Below are 10,874 nucleotides of genomic sequence, written 5' to 3'. Positions count from 1 at the left end.
CATTTGGGGGAAAATTGGCCCCAGCATTGAGGTGTGGGGGCTGTTGTCCCCAGCTCAAGGACGTGGAACTGTGGGGGCTTTGGCCAGCACACAGCACTGAGCCAGGCCCCAGAGTGAGCTTGGGGGGTTCCAGCCCCAACCTCAGCTCTGGAGGGGGAGGTGGTGAGGGCTGGGGCTGGGCCATGGTGCTGTGGTGGGCGTAGCCCCAGGGTGAGCTGAGGAGAGGGGCAGTGGGGAGGATGTGCCACGGGGGAACCATGGGCTCAGCCCTGGGGTGGGGGGTCCCTGGGCCTAGCCCTGGAGTGAGTGGAGGGGGCTAGGCCTCAGCTGCTGGGGGAGTGGCCAGAGCTGTGGGGTGGGGAGCTGTGGCTGGGCCCTGGCCCTGGCCCTGGCCCTGGGGTGAGCCCAAGAGATCTTCCCTGGACCTGCCCCAACTCCATGGCACTGGCCCAGCCTCGGGGTGAGCTTTGTGGCAGGAGGGGTCAGCCTGTGCCGCGTCATCACTGCCAGGGACAGAGATTCCCTCCAGCTGTGCTGGGACTGGGCAGATTGTCAGGGGAGCCGCGTTTGTCCCCCCGACATCAAGGGGTACAGATCTGTCACCCCCTCAGGTTCTGCCCTGTCCCCCAAGCCCCCAACCCCCAGAACTGAAACTGCCTAGCCCCAGGGGACCCCTCCCGTTTGCTGCCCCCAGCCCAGCTCTTCTCAGAGGCGGCTCAGGAGTGGGAGGTGGACAGGTGGGAGTGTGTGAAACCTCCGACTCAGGGTCTGTCCCTGGTGGGTCCCCCAGGCGGTTCCCTCCTTTGCCCATTGGCAGCAACGAGGGGTCAGACGTAGGAGCCAACCAGAATTCGGCGCCTGAAGGGTTAATTTACGCTGTGGAGGAGGGGAAGAGAATTAGCGTGCAACAGTCAGTGGAATAAAACATCTGATGATGGGAACAGGGACGTCCCAGTGGGCAGGAAGCCCAGCCCCAGCCCAGCGCCCTGCACACCCCATACGCTCAGCCCCCGGCTGGAGAGCCCTGCCCTCGGGGAGCGCCGGGTGGCGTCTGTCAGGGCGGCGGGTGCTCAGGACCTGTGGCCGTTGGCCTGCGGGGAGCCCTCGGGGGGCACTGAGGAGTCCCTGGGTGGTGGGAGCTGCGGGAGGCAGCGGCTGGGCAGCGCTGGCAGGGGTGCGGATGGGGCGTGAGGGGACAGACGGGCGGGTGGGGGGACGATCTCCTCCTTCCCCTCCCTTGGCAGGCAGCAGCCGGCCGGCGCTGGGCAGCGTGACGCCTGTGCTGGGTCTCTCTTGGGACAGACAATGCTGCTGCTGTGGGGGTGCAGTACCAGGCAGCCGCCCTGGGACGTCCGTCCGTCACCATCTCTGACAGACGCCTTGAGGGGAACCTGCCCCGGCGCCCTGGGGGGCAAACAGCTCTCAGGGGATGGAACGCTGAGAGGAAAAGGGCGGGAAAAACCGGTCAGTTCCGGTTCCAACCGCCAGCGCCTGAGGAGAACAAGTCAGTTGGTCGGAAGAAGTGGGTCTGTCCCACAAAAAGCTCATCACCGAACAAATAATTTTTGTCTGTCTTGAAAATGCTTCATTTCTGCTGGTTCGTTTTATCAGAAGAAGAGAAGGGGGTTCCATAAGGACAGAGTAGAGCCTGGGGGAGTGGTGCCACCTGACTGCTCATGGCGCAGTGGGCTGGGCCATGACTGACTGGGATTAATCTCCCACCTACTCATGAAATATTTCTGTCATCAGAAGACTGGGCCCCATTTTCTCCCAAATAATCACATAGTTTACCCAATTCAGTCCCCAGCCATCAGATGACAACTACGCGATCCCCCCCACCACTGCCACCCCTCCCTCACTCAGCTACTCCAGAGCTTGCAGCTCTGTCGCTCCTCCCCATGCCTGTGAACACAGCGCTGTCAAGGGAGCCCTGCATCCCATGGCTATTGTATGACAGGGCAGGGATCACGTGGAGACGTTCAGCCATGCTGGTAGTTCTCTGGGGAGAGCAGGGGCCCAGTGTCATAAAGAACAGACTCCACATTTTGACTGTGGACTGGGCTACACCATGGGATGAGGTTGATTTCATTAAGGTCACTTTTTACACCTGATTTTAGAAAGTTGGAGGTGCCTGGCCTCACTGTGCGCGAGAGCTCAGTATAGTGCGTCCCCAGTGGGGCAGTGGCTTTGATAGCGATGCACTGTGGGTAGCTGTCCCATAGCTCCTGATGCCCCTTTGCTTTCTGGTTTATGCTCCCAGTGCTCAATGGGACCAAACAGGGCAGTGGTGGTTCTGGGTATGTGTCGTTAGTGTCTCATAGTGCACCAGTCACCTCCCTCTCCCCTGCTTAAAAGCAATGGCAAGCGATCTTTTTGTGCCCTTGGTTACCTGTCCAGATGCCATAGCAAGGTAAACATGGAACTCACTCAGCAGCAAGGTACTATGGCAGTGATAGTAAATATCTTGTGCCTTAAGCTGTGGTATGTCCAGAGCCTGACCAGGACCCGCCGGAATGAGGAAGAATCTGAGCAGTCAATGAACAGAGTCAGGAGTGAGGCATTTGAGACGAGCAGTTGGCAGGTGCTGGTGGAATTCAATCTACTTGACAGCATGGAAAGCCAGTTCTGATGCTGTGAGACAGATACAGACTGGTGCAAGTGCCTTGTTAAACAGGTAGGGGATGATCAGCAGTGACTGCAAAACTTTTGCATGCATAAAGCTACTTTCATAGAAATCTGTGAATGGCTTCCCCCCAGCTACCCCGCTGAAGGGCAGCAATACTAGAATGAGACCTGCTCTGACAGTTGAAAGTGAGTGGCAGTAGTCCTCTGTAAGCTTGCAATGCCAGACAGCTACGGGTCAGTTGGGAATCAATTTAGAGTGGAGAAATGTATATGGGAGCTGCTGCAATCCAAGTAGCCAAGGCAATCAATACCCTCTGCTACAAAGGAGAGTGACTCTGGGAGACATGTAGGACTTATTGGAGGGCTTTGCCACAATTGGGTTCCCGAGCTAGAGTGGGGCAATAGATGGAATATACATCTGTATCTTGGCACCTGACTGCCTGGCCAAAGAGTACATAAACCACAAAGGGTGCAGGAGCTTGTGATTCACAAGGGCTGTTTCACCGACATCAATGTGAGGCGATCAGGAAAAGTGCATAACTCTCACGTTCTCAGGAAGTCCGGTCTCTTCAGAAAGGTGCAAGATAGTTCTTTCTTCCCACGCCAGAAAATTGACATTGGACGTGCTGAAATGCCAACAGTGACCCTTAGAGACCCATCCTAACCCTTGCTCCCATGTCTCATGAAGCTTTACACAGGTAGCTTGAGCTGCAGTAAGGAGCAGTTCAACTGCAGGCTGAGCAAAATGCAGAATGACGGTAGAAAGTGCTTTTAAACATTTAAAGGGAAAGTTTAGCAGCTTATCAATTAGGTTAGAGCCCAACAAAAGCAACATTCCCATTGTTGTGGCCGCCTGCTGTGTATTCGTAATATTTGTCAAAATCAGGTGGAAATTTTATGCCAGGATGGGTAGCTGAGGCACAGTGCCTAGCCACTAATTATGAGCAGCCAGACACCAGGGTACTAAATAGAGCACATCATGGGGCTCTACTAATCAGAAGGGCTTTCAGAAAGCTTTGGGAGTAGGTTGAAGAAGAGAAAGTGGCATATTACAATCCCTTGTTCAGCAATCACACAGGTGTGAGAACAACAGCCTTTTGTTCTGGGGCACTATGACATGACAGGATTTTATATGGATTTGGAATTCATTTGATGTGTCCATTACATCTTTTGGTGCCAACTATTGTTCCGGGGGCACGGGGGAGCGTCATATGAGGTATCTAATTAACGATAATGATGAGCTGAATTTATGTACATGGCTTATAAATTTGCATCATGCTCATATGTAAAGTTATCGATTTTTAGGTCTGCAGCTGTATGAAAAATGTTTCAGTGCTGAGATTCACAGTGGGAGGTGGGCCTCCATCCCAGCCGGGACAAGAGACTGAGTACAGGCCCAGACGGCCAACACTCACTTTGTGATGGTGGGGTTTTCCTACCGGCACTGCAACAAATGGAAACTCAGCACAGTGACCCACTGGGTCAGGTGGTAAGCCAAGAGCTATGGAGTAGAATGTAATTTTCCCTCAGCATATGAAAAGCTATAAGATGGGCCCTGGCAGGTGCTTTGTTCTTCAGTCCTCACGAGTTGAGCCTGTCTGGACTGGGGGTCTATCCCTCCAAAGAATGCTCACAGAGGCTTCCAAGAATTAGCAAATAACATTGCTGGCCTGCGTCAATAGCTGTAATTGATATATGTAAAATTTTGCTTTAACAATTCTTCTCTCTAACCCTGTTCTTTATTTATTACTAATAAATCTTTGGATATGTAGATCTAAAGAATTGGTGAGCGTGTTGTTTGGGTAAGATCCAAGTATATATTGACCAGGGTCTGAGGCTGGGCCCTCTGGGATCTGGTAGAATCTGTGTGGTGTTTGGTGAAAGAGGCGTAAGTTGAGTTGTGGGTTCTTAACCTGGGCTGGTATAGCAGCTGAGAAGTCTGTGGGTTTGCTTGTGTGGCTTCTAGCTGAGCAGAGGGGCCTGCAAAGGTGATTTTGTGGCTGGGTGGATTTGCCTTCCTAAGAAGGAAATCCCAGGCAGGGGCTGTGAGTAGCTCAGATTTTAAGCAAAGGTACCTTGGACTGATCTCTCTAGCTGTGCCCAGAAACCCTGTCCCATTACAGGCACATCACTAAGAGTTGAGTGTGAGGCTGTCCTTGACTCCCTCCCACCCCAACCCAGTGTTCTGTGGCCCCAGGAGGGTAGGCTATGTAACTTGTTGAGGTAGGAACGAGAGTTGTCAGTCCGGGCCAGAGGGGATGCCTGTGCATCTGGATTTCCTGTAAGTCTACCATGCATGTCATCAGCTCTGCCATGCTGGGCAAGGCATTCTCCTGTGTCTGAACTTCACATCCCTACTCATTTTGCAGTCCTCGTGCTCTGTTCACCTCTCCTGCAAAAGTCTTTTCTTCCACTCACTTAATTGCACCCTGTACAAGCAGGTGGATTGCATTTCCTTACTGAATGCGTCATCCCAAGTCCATTCACACCTTCAGGTTTGCACTATCTGGACAGCTGGAGGAGCCGGACATTGGGGAGTGTCCCTCTTGTGTGTTCAAGTTAGTGGGTCTGAAGGGAGCCAGGAAACGCCAGGGCTATTCACTTAACTACTATTTTATTGCAAGCCTTAGAATCAATGTTAACAATACACCTGTGAATGCACACTATACAGTTCACCAGTTACACAGAATTACAGTGTCAGACAGGAGGTGCCTGCAATGTGTTTTCTCGTGTGAACAGTTCAGCTCCTTTGAACTATTGCCATGAGCCACAAACAGAACGTTTCTAGGGGAGCTCTCCCACACGGATTCCATGACGCAGAATAAGGACTGAGACATGGATTACATTTTCCCCATTCTGGCTGGCTATGGACAAAATCTCTTTGGCATGTGGTTTCTCTGTTGTGCAATTAGGTCTGAGCAATTATTAAAGTTTTCCTGTGCTCAGACTAGAGGTTGGGGTTTTTTAACTCTCTGTATTCTATGGATCATTTTGTGTGGAAAAACACTACCACCGATCACCAATCCATTGAAAGAACAAAAGTCTCACGTGGAGTTCTGTGTCCAAAACTGGTCATCAATTTTTAGAAAGGCCGGTGAGAAACTGGGATGTATTCAGCGGCTAGCTGCATAGGTGTTGAAAGACATGGACTGGAGCCATCTGAGCAAAGGCTGAAGCGACATTTAGTTTAGAAATGAGGCAATTGACCGCAGAGATGCGATAATATGAAAATACTTCAAAGGCTGCCACAAAAAAGATGGAGAAAAGTTGTTTTCTCCTGACACAGAGGGAGGGACTAGAGGCCCTGGGTTCAAACTGCAGTATAGCTGCTTTAGATTATGTCCAGGAAAAACTTCTGGTGTAATTAAAATAGAGCAGAGGAACTTGCAGTCAAGGCAGGTTATATGGGGATACACCTCTCCTAGACCTGGAAGAGAACTCAGGAGGTCATCAGGTCCAGTCCCCTCCCTCTTGGCAGGAACAAGCACCATCCATGACAGTTTTGTTTTGTTTTTAATTTAAATCTACTTGCTCTAGCACCCTGGAAGGGCTTCCACAAGGACTGAGCTTATAGCAGTGGGGTTAGCAGGCCAATGCTCACACCACCAAGCTATTCCGCCTGTGACTGTCTGTAGGTATGTGACAAACCCCAGGTAACAGAAGAGGAAGGAGCTGGGAGAAACTAACCACGTGGTTACATTGGTTGTCCTTTTATGTGATCACATTTTTTCCAAGACAACGGGCTCAGTCTGGTGGGACAGGAAAACAGCATTTTAAAAGTAAGAGGAGAATTTACCAAGACGTCCCGCTCCGCTCACCATTTCCTAGGGTGATCTCCCCTCCCCCATCATTACGATCCTGCTGAGATGATGCGCTGGGGTAACAGCAGCAGGAGGGTGCAGGTGGTGAGCACAGGGTGCAAAGGGTACGAATAAGCAGCAGTTTATTCGGCAGTAGAAGGGAGTGGTGAGCACTGGGAGCCTCCGGGGGTAGAGTCTCCTTTTTTATAGTACATGATTGGACTACGACGTGACAGACATGCCCTGAGTCAGGGTAACAGCAGTGCTGAGCCTGTGCCTCACCAAATCACTGATAGGAAACAGTAATTGTACAATCTACCTACAGCACTGACAGAGCTCAGGGGATATGAGACGCTACGGGTGCGTGTACACTAGCACTCTATTTCGAAATCAATTTCGAAAGTGGCCCCAGTTTTGAAAGCGGCTGCGGAGCGTCTACACGCTCAACAGCCTCTTTCGAAATTGTTTTCGGCGAAAGTGGGTCCAAATTTTGAAATCGCTCTTCCCATCCAGGATTGGGTTAAGAGCGGCCCCTTTTGAAATAAAATTTCGAAATAGGGCATGTGTAGACGCTCCGCGGCCCACAATTTTGAAATTGCAGGTCCACCATGGCGGCGGCTCCAGGGAGCGCCGGAGACGTGCTAGCAAGCCCCAGCGGGGCTCTATGGTCCCTGAGCCAGCCCCTTAAAGCCGCAAGGCTCTGGAAACCCCCTGCAGGAGGCTGAGAGTGTGCCTAGGGCTCGAGAAGCACGAGCTCAGCCCTATACACACTCCAGCAGCCAGACGGCCGTGCCACCCAGCCCATCAGCGGGGTGGCGAGTCCCCTGCACTTTGGGGCGCCCCAGGAGGCCCCCCTTCCCCGCCCAAGGGGTCGCCGGAGGAGAGCCAGGGCCAGAGAAGGAGGGGCCTGTCCTGGATGGAGGCAGAGGTAAAAGACCTCCTCGGCCTCTGGGCGAAGGAGGAGGTGCGGCTCCACAGCACAGGGAGGCCCCGCAATGCAGATGCCTTTGAGCAGCTGTCCCTGGGGCTGCAGAAGTGGGAACACCCCGAGGTCACGGCTGCTCAGGTCCGCTCCAAAGTTAAGGAGCTCCGGATGGCCTACAGCTGGGCCAAGGATGCCCGCAGCCGATCAGGAGCTGGAGCCAGCCCGAGGTGCCCACACTACCGGGCGCTGCAACAGCTCCTCGGCCTGAAGGAAGTCCCAGAGCCGTTGGTGCAGGTGGACACAGGCAAGCCAGACCCTGACCGGGAGATAGACCCTCTGGAGCAGCCGGGACCCTCCAGGCAAACCAAACCTGCAGGGGCCAGGAGCGACTTGGAGGAGGGGGCCCATTACTCATCACAGTCAGCTCTGGGACCTCCAGGCAGGTGCCCTTGAGGCCAGTGTCCTCGGACCTGTTTTCCAGAGGCCCAGGTAGGTGACGGGTGGATCAGGTGGCCTGGGTGGGAGGGCCTATCCCACGATACCCTGCCCCATCCCAGACCCAAGCACGGCGCCATACAGCACCTGCACCCATGGACAGCACCCTAGCCTGCCCGACCGGGGAGGGATGCGGGGGCCGGGCCGCAGCCAGCAATTGCCCCACAGAGGAGGTCCTGGTGGGCACACGGGAGCCCCAAGGGGGGATCGTCAGGGGAGGCACCACCTCGGGGGATGGCCTGGGGATGGCGCAGGTGGAGATCCCGGTCCCAGACAACAGCACTGATGGGTGGCCACTCTCGCCTTGTGTCTCCACAGCATTGTCCTCTGAGGGCCGGACCGGGGTGTGCATTGACTTCTGGTCTCTGGAACTGGATAGGAAGAATATCAGAAACATCTTAGTGGTAACCAATCACTATACCCGATACACTCAGGCCTACCCCACACGTGATCAGAGAGCCATCACTGTAGCATGGGTATTGTGGGAAAACTACTTCTCAGTGTTTGGACTCCCAACTCGGATACACTCTGACCAGGGGCGAGACTTTGAGAGTCACCTCCTAAAGGAGGTGCTGAGAGTGGCAGGAATAAAAAAGTCCAGGACAACTCTTACCACCCACAAGGTGACCCTCAGCCAGAACGATTTAACCAAACTCTATTGGATATGCTGGGGACATTGCGCCTGGAGCAGAAAGCGTCCTGGAGTCAACACGTTGCCTTTTTGGTGCATGTCTACAATGCCACAAAGAACGACGCTACTGGAGCCACCCTGTATTTGCTGATGTTTGGATGAGAGCCCAGACTACCCATAGACCTATGCTTTGGGGTGTCAGGGGATGGGGAAGGCTATGAGACACATCTGCAGTATGTTTCCCGATTAAGGGAAAAGCTGCGGGATGCCTACCGTTTGGCTACGTCAGCTGCCCGCAAGAACACAGATCGTAACAAACACCGGTATGATGCAAGAGTGCGCCTTCAGGAGCTCCAACCTGGGGACCGAGTTCTCCTGCGGAATCTAGGGTTTGCTGGCAAACAGAAGACTGCCGATAGATGGACGGCAACACCCTACCTGGTGGTGGAAAGACTTAAGGACCTACCTGTTTACAAGATTAAACCTGAGAGCAGATCAGGGCCAATGAAGACCGTAAATAGGAATCTCCTACTGCCCGTGGGGGAGTTGGTTGGTGCACCTTCAGAGATGGATTATGACATAATTATGACATAAGGCCGGGGTGCAAAGAAAGTGCAAGGGCACATCCATTACCCAACACATGAGATGATTTACCCTTATCCAGCACCTTCAAGAGTGACTCTGAAGAGAATGAGGAACCAGATCCCAGAGTCGATCAAGGGAACATGGGGAAAGGGCAACACCTTTGGCACTGAATCCCAGAGCAGAAGTGTTTACGCCCAGGGCTGGAAACCCCCCTTCTACAACAAGACTCGTCTGGGATGATGAATCTGTCCCATTTACCGACAGTTCGGAGGAGAACCAAGCATGTGCAGATACACCCCAATTAGCCGACAGAGATGTTTTTGTCCAGGACATCCCAGTCTGTGAGCAAGAGACATAAGGGCCAATATGGGTAGAAAGGGAGTCCCCGAATGAACGCCTCTTATCCCTACCGTCATAAGAGGATCCTGCAACCCCTGTTATCCCCACGCTCAATAGGCGAGATACAGTCATAAAGCCCATAAATAGACAAACTTATGAGGCACCTGGAGTAGTTGGGGAAGATGTGACACATCTGGCACAAAGACTTGTGAAAGCCATAGTGAGCTTTCTCAGGCCATTAGAGGGGAATTCATGTGGATGTTATAATCAAAAGTGTGATTTGCCAGGACGTCAAATTCTCGGCTGGGGGGAGGATATAAGGAATGTGGCAGCAGCATTGTAAAGCATTGTAGGACAGGAGGGGAGGGATTGCAACCAAGGAACAGGGGAAACAAACTGCCCTGGAGCTTAGTGATGTCTTTATTGGGCCTGTGAAATGCTAGAGGTTAAGGGCATGCTCAGCACCTGCATTTTAGCACATGGTGAAGGCATGCTGGGGCCCTGATTCCCTGCTGCAGGGGAGACCTAGGCTACGTCTACACTAGCACACTACCTTGAAGTAGCCTATTTCGAAGTAAGGACATCGAAATAGGCTACTTCAATGTGTATCTTCTACATGTCCTCCAGGGTTGGTGACGTCGACGTTCCATGTGGAAGTAGCGACGGGGAACATCGAAAGGAGCCGCCCCAGAAGGAAATGTGGAGCGTCCACACACACAAGCGCTCCCTGTTGAAATATGGGGCCAGCAAAGCCCCAAGCCGCTCCCCTAAAGGGCCCCTCCCAGACACACTTGACCTGCACAGCACAAGATCCACAGAGCTGGCAACCAGTTGCAGACCCTGTGCACACAGCATGGACCTCCAGCTGCAGCAGCAGCAGCCAGAAGCCCTGGGCTAAAGGCTGCTGCACGCAGTGACCATAGAGCCCCGCAGGGGCTGGACAGAGCGTCTCTCAACCCCTGAGCTGATGGCCGCCATGGAGGATCCCGCTACTTTGAAGTAGCGGGACGCGGATCGTCTACACATGCCCTAGTTTGAAGTTGAACATCGAAGTAGAGTGCTATTCCCATCTTCGGATGGGGATAGCGATTTCGACATCTCACCGCCTAACGTTGATTTCAATGTCGAAATAGCACACGGCGCGTGTAGACGTGACGTGTGCTATTTCGATGTTGTGCTGGCTGCTTCGAAGTAGCTGGCTAGTGTAGACGCACCCCTAGAGAGAAACACAACGGGAACGTGAGTGAGTGAGCTACTCTCTGAGCTACACCCTCTGCGAGTGACAACCCTGCCCCAGCACTGAGCTGGGGGATGGGGTTGGGGCAAACCCCTCTGAGAGTGACAGCCCCACCCCTGGGAGCAGCGCTGGGGAAGGGGGAGCCGGGGGGGCACAGTCACTTCCCTGCCCAGTCACAGCCCTGTGCTTGGGGCTCTCTCCTGAGCTGCAGGCAGCCGCTCCGGCGCTGGGGCGGGC

Source organism: Carettochelys insculpta, chromosome 22, assembly GCF_033958435.1.
Source record: "Carettochelys insculpta isolate YL-2023 chromosome 22, ASM3395843v1, whole genome shotgun sequence".
In the NCBI taxonomy this organism is placed as follows: domain Eukaryota; kingdom Metazoa; phylum Chordata; order Testudines; family Carettochelyidae; genus Carettochelys; species Carettochelys insculpta.
Note: the sequence above shows the minus strand (reverse complement) of the source record.